This window comes from Rattus norvegicus, chromosome 1 (assembly GCF_021556685.1).
Source record: "Rattus norvegicus strain SHRSP/BbbUtx chromosome 1, alternate assembly SHRSP_T2T, whole genome shotgun sequence".
In the NCBI taxonomy this organism is placed as follows: Eukaryota; Metazoa; Chordata; class Mammalia; order Rodentia; family Muridae; genus Rattus; species Rattus norvegicus.
Window position 1 is genome coordinate 59,064,059 of NC_141534.1, and position 11,964 is coordinate 59,076,022.

General features: G+C 42.4%; 1 pseudogene across 2 annotated transcripts; it reads left to right on the top strand.

Annotated features, from left to right (window-relative positions):
• The first annotated feature begins 61 nt into the window (after positions 1-61).
• On the top strand, positions 62-5,070 carry LOC148007028 (sperm motility kinase Y pseudogene; annotated as a pseudogene). 2 transcript variants are annotated; one of them, XR_015646111.1, is made up of 3 exons: positions 62-568; positions 1,625-3,216; positions 3,950-4,206. The product of XR_015646111.1 is annotated as a sperm motility kinase Y pseudogene, transcript variant X1 (transcript). The 2 variants fall into 2 exon arrangements; XR_015646112.1 differs by lacking the exon at positions 62-568 and having other exon boundaries at positions 937-3,216; positions 3,950-5,070.
• The last annotated feature ends 6,894 nt before the right edge of the window (positions 5,071-11,964 follow it).

An 11,964-nucleotide genomic window follows, 5' to 3' on the forward strand; every position in this document is an offset into this window, starting at 1 on the left:
CGTCCCAGCCAACAGATGTTAAGCTGTTGCCAGGCCTGGATTTCTTTGAGTTCTTTGAGAGGAGGTGTGGAGTGGAGCCCTCTGCGACTTGTTTGTATCTTGTGAGCTGTGTGTGGTTGTATTGGATTTTACTGTACTGTGTATATGTGTATGTATCAGTGTGTGTAAGAGAGTGTGTGCTGACAGATTTGCCTGTGTGTGAGTGTGTGTACACTTTCGCTTGTGTGTTTGTCAGTATATGTAGGAGTGTGTGAGTTTACAGGTTTGTTTGTGTGTATGTTTGTATGTGTGTACCACTTCTTTTGTGTGTGTGTGTGTCCCTGTGTGTGTGTGTGTGTGTGTGTGTGTGTGTATCTGTGATGTGCATTTTTCCAGGTTTACTTGTGTGTAAGTATGTGTGTGCCTGTTCCTACGTGAGTGTGTTTTGTATGAATCTGGGTGTTTGTCTGTGTGTGTGTGTGTGTGTGTGTGTGTGTGTGTGTGTGTGTGTGTGTGTTTGTGTGTGCACGCACCTCAGTGCAAAAGAGTGTAGAGGCTAGAAGTCACCCCGTTCCTGTTCCTGAGGCAAGTCCTCAACCTCATTTTCAAGACAGGCTCTCTCACTGGCCTTCAGCTGCCCAAGTACCTGTCTTGGCTCTCCAGTGGCTCCCACGAATTTGATATGCCAACCCCATAATATCAGATTAAAGGCCTACATAGACTGCTGGCTGCTTATTTATGGATTGATTTTTTTTCTATGTGTTTAAGAGATAGAATTAGGCCATATATTCTCAAGACCCCTGGCTATTTCCTTATTGTGGTTTTGTTTTATTTATTTATTTATTTATTTAATTATTTATTTATTTATTTATTATGGATTGCTGGATTCATTTTGGTGGTGGTTTTTATGTTCTCACATGCTATATTATTGCTTTGATTATTTACGGATCTGAAGTCGGATGATTCACTCTATCTCCATTTTCAATGTCCTGCGGTTTCATCCTTTTACATTATTCCTGTTTCTCTATTTATTGAGTACAAGCAATCATTGGCTTAGACTTGATACAAATTTGCCCTTTGTGACACTTTGACTCTTCGGCCTTTGTTTACGGTTTACTGTTCACTGATATTTAACTGCCTTATTCCTTGTGGTTGGTTAATTTTAATCTTCAGTATTTTGCTCTGGAGAGTTGTGGAGTTTTGTGGATCACTAGGTCCTGAAATTCAATGGATTTTTCCCTTAAGTGTTGGCTTTTTACATTTGTTTGTTTTGTCTTATACTCAGTCTTTCTCCTCTCATTTCTTTTATCTGACCTTTTTCTTCAAACAATCCATTCACAGTATTGATCAGCTTTGGCCGCCCAATCCTATTGTAGTATGACGATTTTTATTTTCATCATTGCATTTAGTATTTGTGTGCTCTTGGCTTTCTCTTTTGGGTATGGTCATTTGGGTGGCTTTTACTTATGATTCTTCATATTTCCCCCTGTTCATAATTTTACTCTATTTTTCTAGTCTAGTCTTTTCTTTATTATTATTTTTTCTTTTTGTTTCATTTGTTTCTTTTAGGTTCCACATGTGTAATTTTGTTCCTGAATTGCTCCATCTTTTTCATTATTTGATTCCATTTGTTTGTTATTTTTAGGTAGCATTAGTACTGATAAAATGCCTACAGAGACTGAGGAGGAGTTACCACCTTCTAGTCCCGATCCCAGTATCTCTCAGGAGGGAACCTTTCATTCCCAATATAAAGTACTGAAGACTATTGGAAAAGGAAGCTATGCCAAGGTCCTCCTGGCCCACCACCAGCTCACAGGAACCCCAGTGGCGGTCAAAGTTCTCCGAAAGAACAAGCAGTGGTTCCGGCCAGCCATCACAGAAGAAAACATAATGAGAAAGATCAACCACCCCAACATTGTTTCTCTCTTACAAGTCATTGAAAACAAAACTAGAATATACCTCATAAAGGAGCTGGTGGAAGGCCAACAACTCTACCAGTACATCAGAGAGTCAGGGCACATAGAGGAGGATGAGGCCCGGCAAATATTTGAACAGATATTACCAGCAGTGAGCTACTGCCATGGAAAGGGGATTGTTCCCCGAGACCTGAAAGTGGACAATATAATGATTGATAAAAACAAAAAGGTCAAAGTCATCAACTTTGGGCTTAGCACCGAAACACAACCTGGACAAATGCTAAACCAGCACTGCAGTGCATATTCTTTTGGTTCCCCGGAACGCTTCCTTGGACTTCTGTATGACGGGATGAAGAATGATATGTGGACAATAGGAGTGGCCTTGTATTATATGGTAGTGGGAAAGCTCCCATTTGATTCTGTGATCATCCACGAATTACAAAAACAAGTTGTTGCAGGGGTGTATCCTGCCCCCTGTGGTGTTTCAGAAGAACTGGAGAACCTCCTTAGTCAATTACTAACAGTAAATCCAATGTATAGACCAACAGCCAGCGAGGTGATGAAACACGCCTGGTTCAAAGAACACGAAAGGGGTTCACAGTTCGTTGTGAAGAACTGCTTCCCCTCAGGCCAGACCCTGAAATTTTGGGTGCGATGAAATGCATGGGATTTCAAGCCTCTGTAATAAAATACTCCCTAATAAAAAGAAAATATAATGAGGAAATGGCAACTTATTGCTTCCTACAACAGCAGGCTCTCCCGGGGTATGGCTGCACAGCCCAGGCACAACAAGTGAGTCCCATTGCAGCCCCATTTCCTAGCCTTGATCCTGCTGCTGCTTTTAGATTACAAAGAAAGGGGAGTGGAAGCCTGCCAGTCCTTGACAACTTGCAGGTGTCATTCTCCCAAGGTCACATATCTCATTATGGCCAGAAGGTTCATCCAAAAGGAGGAAGAAGGTCCACTGTGGATGGTCATCTCAGGCCACTACCGATGACACCTACACAGGTCCACTATCACAAATGTGCCATGAGTGTCCCATACATTCAAACAACAAGCATCTTCAGTGATAAGAGTAGCAACAAGGAAATCAAAGAAGATAATCTACTCTCCCACAGAGCCCCATTAGAGGATAAGCCCATCTCCAGCAGGGTCCGGCACAGAGGTTTTAAGGGGTGGACCAGGAATATAGCAAATGCCCTGATAAAGCTTTGTTGCTGCTTGCCAAGGAGAAAGAAACCTCGCCTGGGGCAGAACAGAATCTCACCCTAGAAATGAGCCACAGGGAGAGTCCAGATAACAAGCAGCAGGCACAGCCCAGGTACCTTCGTGCTTTGTCCTTTCTAGTTTGCTCTATGCTGGTCCTTCCTCTTGTCTCTGGTTTCCATTTTCCCCACAATTCTTACCTTGTATCTTCTCTAAGTTCTTTTATGAGGTTTCCCCAACACCAAGCCTTCTCCCTCTTCTTGATTTCTCCTCTTCCCAGCAGGGACTCAATATCAATTCCCCACTCTACAGAGTTTTCTTGTTGACCCATCCCTTCAGATGGACTCCAGCTCCCCCTTAGGCCAATAGCTCCCACAGGGTGAGGACTAGAGATTCATGGGCTCATGGACTCATCCATGGGCTACTGGTTCTAGCACATGTGGTCATCAATCACAAGTGCTGCAGAACAGAGTCTTATGTTTTCAAATGTAACATCCCACTCCATTAAGCCTTAAAATTAATAACAAGGTTTGTCACTGAATAAGTATCAACAACCTAGTTTGTTGGTTATTGTTGATGGTCAGAATCCTGCATGCATGCATATTGTTTTGCGTACTGATTTTTTCATTCCTAAGACCTAGCAATTGATATATATTGTTACACACACATATATATATATATATATATATATGTAACATTTCTAAATGATTTCTTTCAAAAATCTTAACTGAGAAGTAGAAGAGAAGATTTGATAAAATAATAAGGCAATCAAAGCTCCAAATGGTAATCTAAGTATTCTACCGCATAAGATTTTTGCTTAGAATAAATTGACTTTTTTTCTCTCACAGTGCCATCTTGAAATTCTGTCATATCCTGAGTATAAACAGGAGGTGATTTCAGACACATTGCCAAGGAAAAGACACCAGCAGAAGCTACAGCACCAACAGGAGAAACAGCAATAGCACCAGCAGCATTAGCAGCAGAAGGAGGAGGAGGAGGAGAAAGATGAGGAAGAGGAGGATTCCCCAACACCAATCTCCTCCCTCCTCTTGATTTCTCCTCTTCCCAGCAGGGACCCAATATGAATGATGAGTTCCCCACTCTACAGAATTGTCTTGTTGACCCATCCCTTCAGATGGACTCCATCTCCCCCTTCGGCCAATAGCTCCACAGGGTGAGAACTAGAGGGTCACGGGATCATGGACTCTTCCATGGGCTACTAATCCATAGAGAAACGGGCCTGTAATACCAGACACTCAAGACACACAGCAGGGAGGGGGATCAGAACTTCAAGGCTAGCCTGGTCTACATCATGAGTTTAAGATCAGCTTGGACAACTTAGTGACACCCTTTTTCTAGAGGTGAGGAGGGCTAAGGCTACTAACTCAGTGGTAGAGTACTCGTGGGGAAACAGACTGCTGTCCATTGATACCTCTCCTTCCTTGCTCGGAAATACACAATGGTATTAGAAGAGTCAAAGGTTCCTGGCCTAGCATCCACTATTCTATTTGCTACATCATTAAGGGTGCAGTTTTTGGTATTTTGGTCAGGGATCAAATCTATGAAATAAAACTTAAGCAATACTCTTCATTGCTGTCAGAGTGGGAGGTGGATGATAAATGCTTGCCCACCTGCATCAGTACAAAGCTGGTTCCTTGGACTCCCTGCAAACACATCACTGCTAACTGTGTGCCTTGTATAGGCTTTTCCAGCACTGTCATAGCTTGAAAACCTTCCCTGCTATGGACCCTTGAGTGGGCATCCTGCCTTTCTCAGTCTCAGAATGGAGCAAAGATCCCCTGCTCACCTCTAGGCTCACAGGTCAGAGACTTCCTCCATCCCATAGTGAACAAGACTGGCACAGCTGCACACACCTTGGAAAAAGAATGTATTGGCAACCCTTAACCAAAAAGATGGTTCTTACTTTCGATTATGGCATTCTATAAAATACGGGTATTTCCTGGTATAATTACACATGTCATTGATTGTGTGTGTACGTATGTTTTTTGAGGTTGGAGGGGGATAATTCATTTCTCTAAGCCCCTTCCTCAATGCTGTGTGATAAACATTGACTCTCATATAGATTTTAATAATTATACATTTATTTATATATTTTTAAGATTCGTTTATTTTTCCAACTTTTGTAGCTCTTTCTGTGTGTGTGTGTGTGTGTGTGTGTGTGTGTGTGTGTGTGTGTAATTAGATATAATACTCAGGGTCAGTAATCCTACCCTTGAGCTACCTTATAACTTTTTATGTTTTAAACAGCTTTATTATGATATCTTTGATATATAAAGCTGATATGTGCTAGAGGTGAGCATCTTGATGTTCTTAAAGACATGTTCTTCCTCAGATACAGAACGAGAGCTGGCTAAAATCCTTGCTACTCCTGCAGATTAACCTTGTCATGCACTGAAGCAATGGGGCACATACTAAGCACACTCCCTGAGCTGCTTCCTAGGTTGGTAGCACTGGCTCCATCCCAGGCACAGCTGGAGTGGGCAGCTGTAAGGCTGAGGACCTGCACTCAGGACACTGGGCCCCAGGAGCACCTCACCTGCTGGTCATCCTGTGTACCTCTGAATGTCACTCCTGGGTTCTCACTGCCTGGCACTTAACCATAGACACCACTGTAGAACTGTCTAAGGCCAGAAGGGCAAAAACATTGTTGTTATAAATTTTTACTATGGAAACATCAAATGTTGTGCTTCTTGATCAGTTTTATGAAATGAACCTGGGAGAAACGTAAGAAATATGGCCTGAAGTCTCTTCTGGAACTGCCACTCCAGCATAAGCGTCCACAGGCAGTCAGTCTCCTCTGCACTACCGTCCCCCTTGTTTTGCAGCTCATGGATCTCCTTGCTTAGCATATCCACAAGGTGCATTTGCTGTTGCTTCTCCAGCTTCTTCCTGACATCTTATTTTTATGGGTCTGGAGACAAACTCCCCATAGGACAGCACCTCTTTTCTGATAGTTATGAACTGCAGATCCCTGTGCTCAATTGTGGGGGGCTGCTGCAGGGACTACAACACCAGAATGACTGTTTCTTGGGGCCTCTGCAGTGTGGAAGGTTTTCCTGGTTTGGTCGGTGTGGTCAAAGATGAGAAGGAAGCAATTTCAGGGAATGAGAGTGCATCTGTCGCCCTTTCCTCTCCTGCTCCCTGTGCTTCCTCTCTGCTTCCTTGTCCAGACAGGCCTTCTATATCTCAGACCACCACTGCTGCTCCTCACTCTTTTTTCCCAGCCACCTGTGCAGACTGGGATGCTGCCTTGTTTGCAGAAGGAGGGGGGAGTGGCAAATCCACTGAAATGCCACCAATATCTGGTGTAGTGGACCTGTGGTAGAGGAGGTGGTGGAGGGAGGTCTGTTCATATGGGCTGGGAGACAGTCACAGGGGTGGGCAGCACCTCTGCTGGGGTTTCCCAATGGCCAGGACCACTCTTGGTCAGAGTGGAAGCAGGGGCAACTGACTTGGAGGAAGAGTTCAGGTGCTCCTGGCTGCATGTGCTAGATTCCACTGAGGACCTCTGGATCCACATATCACTGTCACACTAGAGACCCTTGCCAGCCTCTACTCAATGGAGCTCAAGTAGGTAAAACTTCCTGAAGCTCTTCCTTGGAAGGGGTAAGAGGCTGAGAAAAGAAAAGAGGAAGCTATACTACTTCAGGGACTCACCAGAGATGGTAGCAAAATTTCATGCATGTTTCTTCCTCACAGAGGAGGTAACAAAAACTGGGGAATGGTTATATAACCAGACCTGACACTGCTTTATGCCTCACTGGCCAAGTAGCCAGCTGTTCCTGTGTCTACAAAGGAATAAAAAGATTTTTTCTATACACTGATGCATGCTGTTTGTGGCATTGTCACTCCTGAAATTTAGCTTCAGGTCTAGGTAGAGGGGTCTGTTCTTGTGAAATGTAAAGAAGTAAACAATCAGATGCTTAAAACTGCATAAAAGGCGTACTTTTTCCTCAGGTATCTGTTTTACAATCTTTTAAAAAGCATTCATGGGGGTTGACACCCCGAAACAAGCTTTGCCATTTCAGGAAAAGTGTGATGGAGGGAAGATTTGTATGGTGGGTTACTGGGAAGACAGGATTGTAAAGGAAATAAATAAATGGTTTTCTAAAAAGCATGTATTTTAAATGCCCTGCTAAAAACTATAATTTTTACACTATGCTTTCAATAAAAAACATTTCACATTTTATTATTTACTCATTTAAACTAATTCTCATTTTCCCAGATTCATTAATTTAGTATTAATTTACTTGAGTAGCATAATAAAAATAAAACTGAAAAAATAAAAAGTAAAAATAAAAGCTGAGTCAGGGTCAGAAGAGGATTCACAATACTGCACCTAACAGACTGTGAATATATCTAGTAAACCGTACCATCAGATCTGATCTGTATCATGATCCAGAAGTATTTCTCAGCATCATGCACTCAGTCTCAACTAACTTCTTCCTTGAAAAGCTGAGCAAGAGCTGTGGTAGGAGCTACTACATGGGACTTTTAGGGTCTCACTTTATAAAAATAATTTATGTGTATGAGTGTTTGCCCAGCATGTGTGCACATGAATGCTTGACTGGTGTCCAAAGAACTTAGAAGAAGGTTTCAAATCCCCTGAAATTAGAGGTTTAGGCAGTTGTGAGCTAACACTGGTGTTGTAAAATACTGAACCATCTTTCCATCCCCAGATTTTGATAACTTTTAGGAGGAGCCCTATCTCAATACAGGATTACTATATGTTGGCTAACCTGGCTTGAGTCACTAGCTCTTACCTCTCTGCACCATGGAGGACAATGGCTGGGTAAGAAAGGTGGACAGGCAGTGAGAGAGGATGCCTTGATTTGCAACTTCCAGTGTAACCATGGAACTGGTTGTAGTCATGAGTTCTGCTGCCCTAGGAAGAAAATATAAAGAAACAGCGCTCACTGTCATAGAGGAGTCTATGTTCAGAATAATTGTGCTTAGGTTCCTCAGCCTGGTTGCTGTTTGGGGAAATGAACCAGAATTTCAGAAGATTATGTCCTGTCCACATCACTTATGATAATTAATTATAAAACAGGTAAATATATTCTATTCTATAACATTAACATTAAGATATTTAAAGATTTTACAAGCTCTAAGTATATGTGTACATATTTATATAATTATTTAATGAAATGTTCTATACTAATATACATTCTTATGAGTGAACCCAAAATGAGATTCATGTGCTCTAAGAACTAGGGTTATAGTGAAGGTGAGTAAACACAAAGAGCTTTTACATCACTTCTTTTTGAATTCAAATTTCAAAATTAAATGCAAACTATCACTTCAGTACACTAAAACTAACCAATTAGTTGACGCGTTTAAGTGACCAATTAGTCATACCTTTCCTGAGAAAGTCCAACCAGACTAAATTCATCCACAATGCGGAGTTGGTCATGGGCACCTAGTTGTCCAACCTGAGCCACCAGAAGGGTGCAGGTGTAGGGAGAAAAGAAAAAAGGCAGCGTCACTGGTTGCTGCCGCTGCGGAGAGCTCATAGGCAGCACCCCACGAGCAAACTTGAGCCTCGGGACCACAGGTAAGACCAACTTTTCTGCTGCAAGAGACCTGCCTGGTGAACTCAGGACACACAGAGGCAAAAATTCCTCTAGGACTGGGCACTTCCGGGGTTTACCGGGAGTCCCAAACCCGCGGATCCCGGCCCGCAGCAGCTCTCTGCTCCCAAACCCCGTGGGAGAGAGACCTCACTGCCTGGTCAGGTGGGCACTCCTGAGGCTGCAGAGCAGAAGAGACCACCAACACTGCTCACCCCTGCCCACATCCCTGGCCCAATAGGAAACTGTTTAAGGCCTCTGGGTTCCCGCAGAAGAGGGCCCAGGTGCAGCAGGACCGCTGCGTCTGAGACACCACCAGAACCTGAAGGGACAGACGGGATAAACAGTTCTCTGCACCCAAATCCCGTGGGAGGGAGTGCTAAACCTTCAGAGAGGCAGACATGCCTGGGAAACCAGAAGAGACTGCACTCTGCACATATCTCTGACGCCAGAGGAAAACACCAAACTCCATCTGGAACCCTGGTGCACGGAAGCTCCCGGAAAGGGCAGCACAGATCTTCCTGGTTGCTGCCGCCGCAGAGAGCTCATAAGCAACACCCCAAGAGCAACTTGAGCCCCAGGACCACAGGTAAGACCAACTTTTCTGCTGCAAGTGACCTGCCTGGTGAACTCCAGACACAGGCCCACAGGAATAGCTGAAGACCTATAGATAGGAAAAACTACACGCCCGAACGCAGAACACTCTGTCCCCATAACTGGCTGAAAGAAAACAGGAAAACAGGTCTACAGCAATCCTGACACACAGGCTTATAGGACAGTCTAGCCACTGTCAGAAATAGCAGAACAAAGTAACACTAGAGATAAACTGATGGCGAGAGGCAAGCGCAGGAACCCAAGCAACAGAAACCCAGAATACATGGCACCATCAGAGCCCAATTCTCCCATCAAAACAAACATGGGATATCGAAACACACCAGAAAAGCAAGATCTAGTTTCAAAATCATTTTTGATCATGTTGCTGGAGGACTTCAAGAAAGACGTGAAGAACTCCCTTAGAGAAACACAGGAAAACATTAATAAACAAGTAGAAGCCTACAGAGAGGAATCGCAAAAATTCCTGAAAGAATTCCAGGAAAACATAAATAAACAAGTAGAAGCCCATAGAGAGGAGTCACAAAAATCCCTGAAAGAATTCCAGGAAAACACAATCAATCAGTTGAAGGAATTAAAAATGGAAATAGAAGCAATCAAGAAACAACACATGGAAACAACCCTGGATATAGAAAACCAAAAGAAGAGACAAGGAGCTGTAGATATGAGCTTCACCAACAGAATACAAGAGATGGAAGAGAGAATCTCAGGAGCAGAAGATTCCATAGAAATCATTGACTCAACTGTCAAAGATAATGTAAAGCGGAAAAATCTACTGGTCCAAAACATTGGTCCAGGACTCAATGAGAAGATCAAACCTAAGGAAAATAGGTATAGAAGAGAGTGAAGACTCCCAGCACAAAGGACCAGTAAATATCTTCAACAAAATCATAGAAGAAAACTTCCCTAACCTAAACAAAGAGATACCCATAGGCATACAAGAAGCCTACAGAACTCCAAATGGATTGGACAGAAAAGAAACACCTCCCATCACATAATAGTCAAAACACCAAACGCACAAAATAAAGAAAGAATATTAAAAGCAGTAAGGGAAAAAGGTCAAGTAACATATAAAGGCAGACCTATCAGAATCACACCAGACTTTTCACCAGAAACTATGAAAGCCAGAAGATCCTGGACTGATGTCATACAGACACTAAGAGAACACAAATGTCAGCCCAGGTTACTGTATTCTGCAAAAATCCCACTTAACATAGATGGAGAAACCAAGATATCCCAGGACAAAAACAAATTTACACAATATCTTTCTACAAATCCAGCACTACAAAGGATAATAAATGGTAAAGCCCAACATAAGGAGGCAAGCTATACCCTAGAAGAAGCAAGAAACTAATCGTCTTGGCAACAAAACAAAGAGAAGAAAAGCACAAAAACATAACCTCATATCCAAATATAAATATAACAGGAAGCAATAATCACTGTTCATTAATATCTCTCAACATCAGTGGCCTCAACTCCCCAATAAAAAGGCATAGATTAACAAACTGGATACGCAACGTGGACCCTGCATTCCGCTGCCTACAGGAAACACACCTCAGAGACAAAGACAGACACTACCTCAGAGTGAAAGGCTGGAAAACAACTTTCCAAGCAAATGGTCGGAAGAAGCAAGCTGGCGTAGCCATTCTAATATCACATACAATCAATTTTCAACTAAAAGTCATCAAAAAAGATAAGGAAGGACACTTCATATTCATCAAAGGAAAAATCCACCAAGATGAACTCTCAATCCTAAATATCTGGGCCTCAAATACAAGGGCACCTACATACGTAAAAGAAACCTTACTAAAGCTCAAAACACACATTGCACCTCACACAATAATAGGAGATTTCAACACCCTCACTCTCATCAATGGACAGATCATGGAAACAGAAATTAAACAAAGACGTAGACAGACTAAGAGAAGTCATGAGCCAAATGGACTTAACAGATATTTATAGAACATTCTATCCTAAAGCAAAAGGATATACCTTCTTCTCAGCTCCTCATGGCACTTCCTCCAAAACTGACCATATAATTGGTCAAAAAACGGACCTCAACAGGTACAGAAAGATAGAAATAATCCCATGCGTGCTATCGGACCACCACGGCCTAAAACTGGTCTTCAATAACAATAAGGGAAGAATGCCCACATATACGTGGAAATTTCACAATGCTCTACTCAATGATAACCTGGTCAAGGAAGAAATAAAGAAAGAAATTAAAGACTTTTTAGAATTTAATGAAAATGAAGGTACAACATACCCAAACGTATGGGACACAATGAAAGCTGTGCTATAGAGGAAAACTCATAGCGCTGAGTGCCTGCAGAAAGAAACAGGAAAGAGCATATGTCAGCAGCTTGACAGCACACCTAAAAGCTCTAGAACAAAAAGAAGCAAATATACCCAGGAGGAGTAGAAGGCAGGAAATAATCAAGCTCAGAGCTGAAATCAACCAAATAGAAACAAAAAGGACCATAGAAAGAATCAACAGAACCAAAAGTTGGTTCTTTGAGAAAATCAGCAAGATAGATAAACCCTTAGCCAGACTAACGAGAGGACACAGAGAGTGTGTCCAAATTAACAAAATCAGAAATGAAAAGGGAGACATAACTACAGATTCAGAGGAAATTCTAAAAATCATCAGATGTTATTAT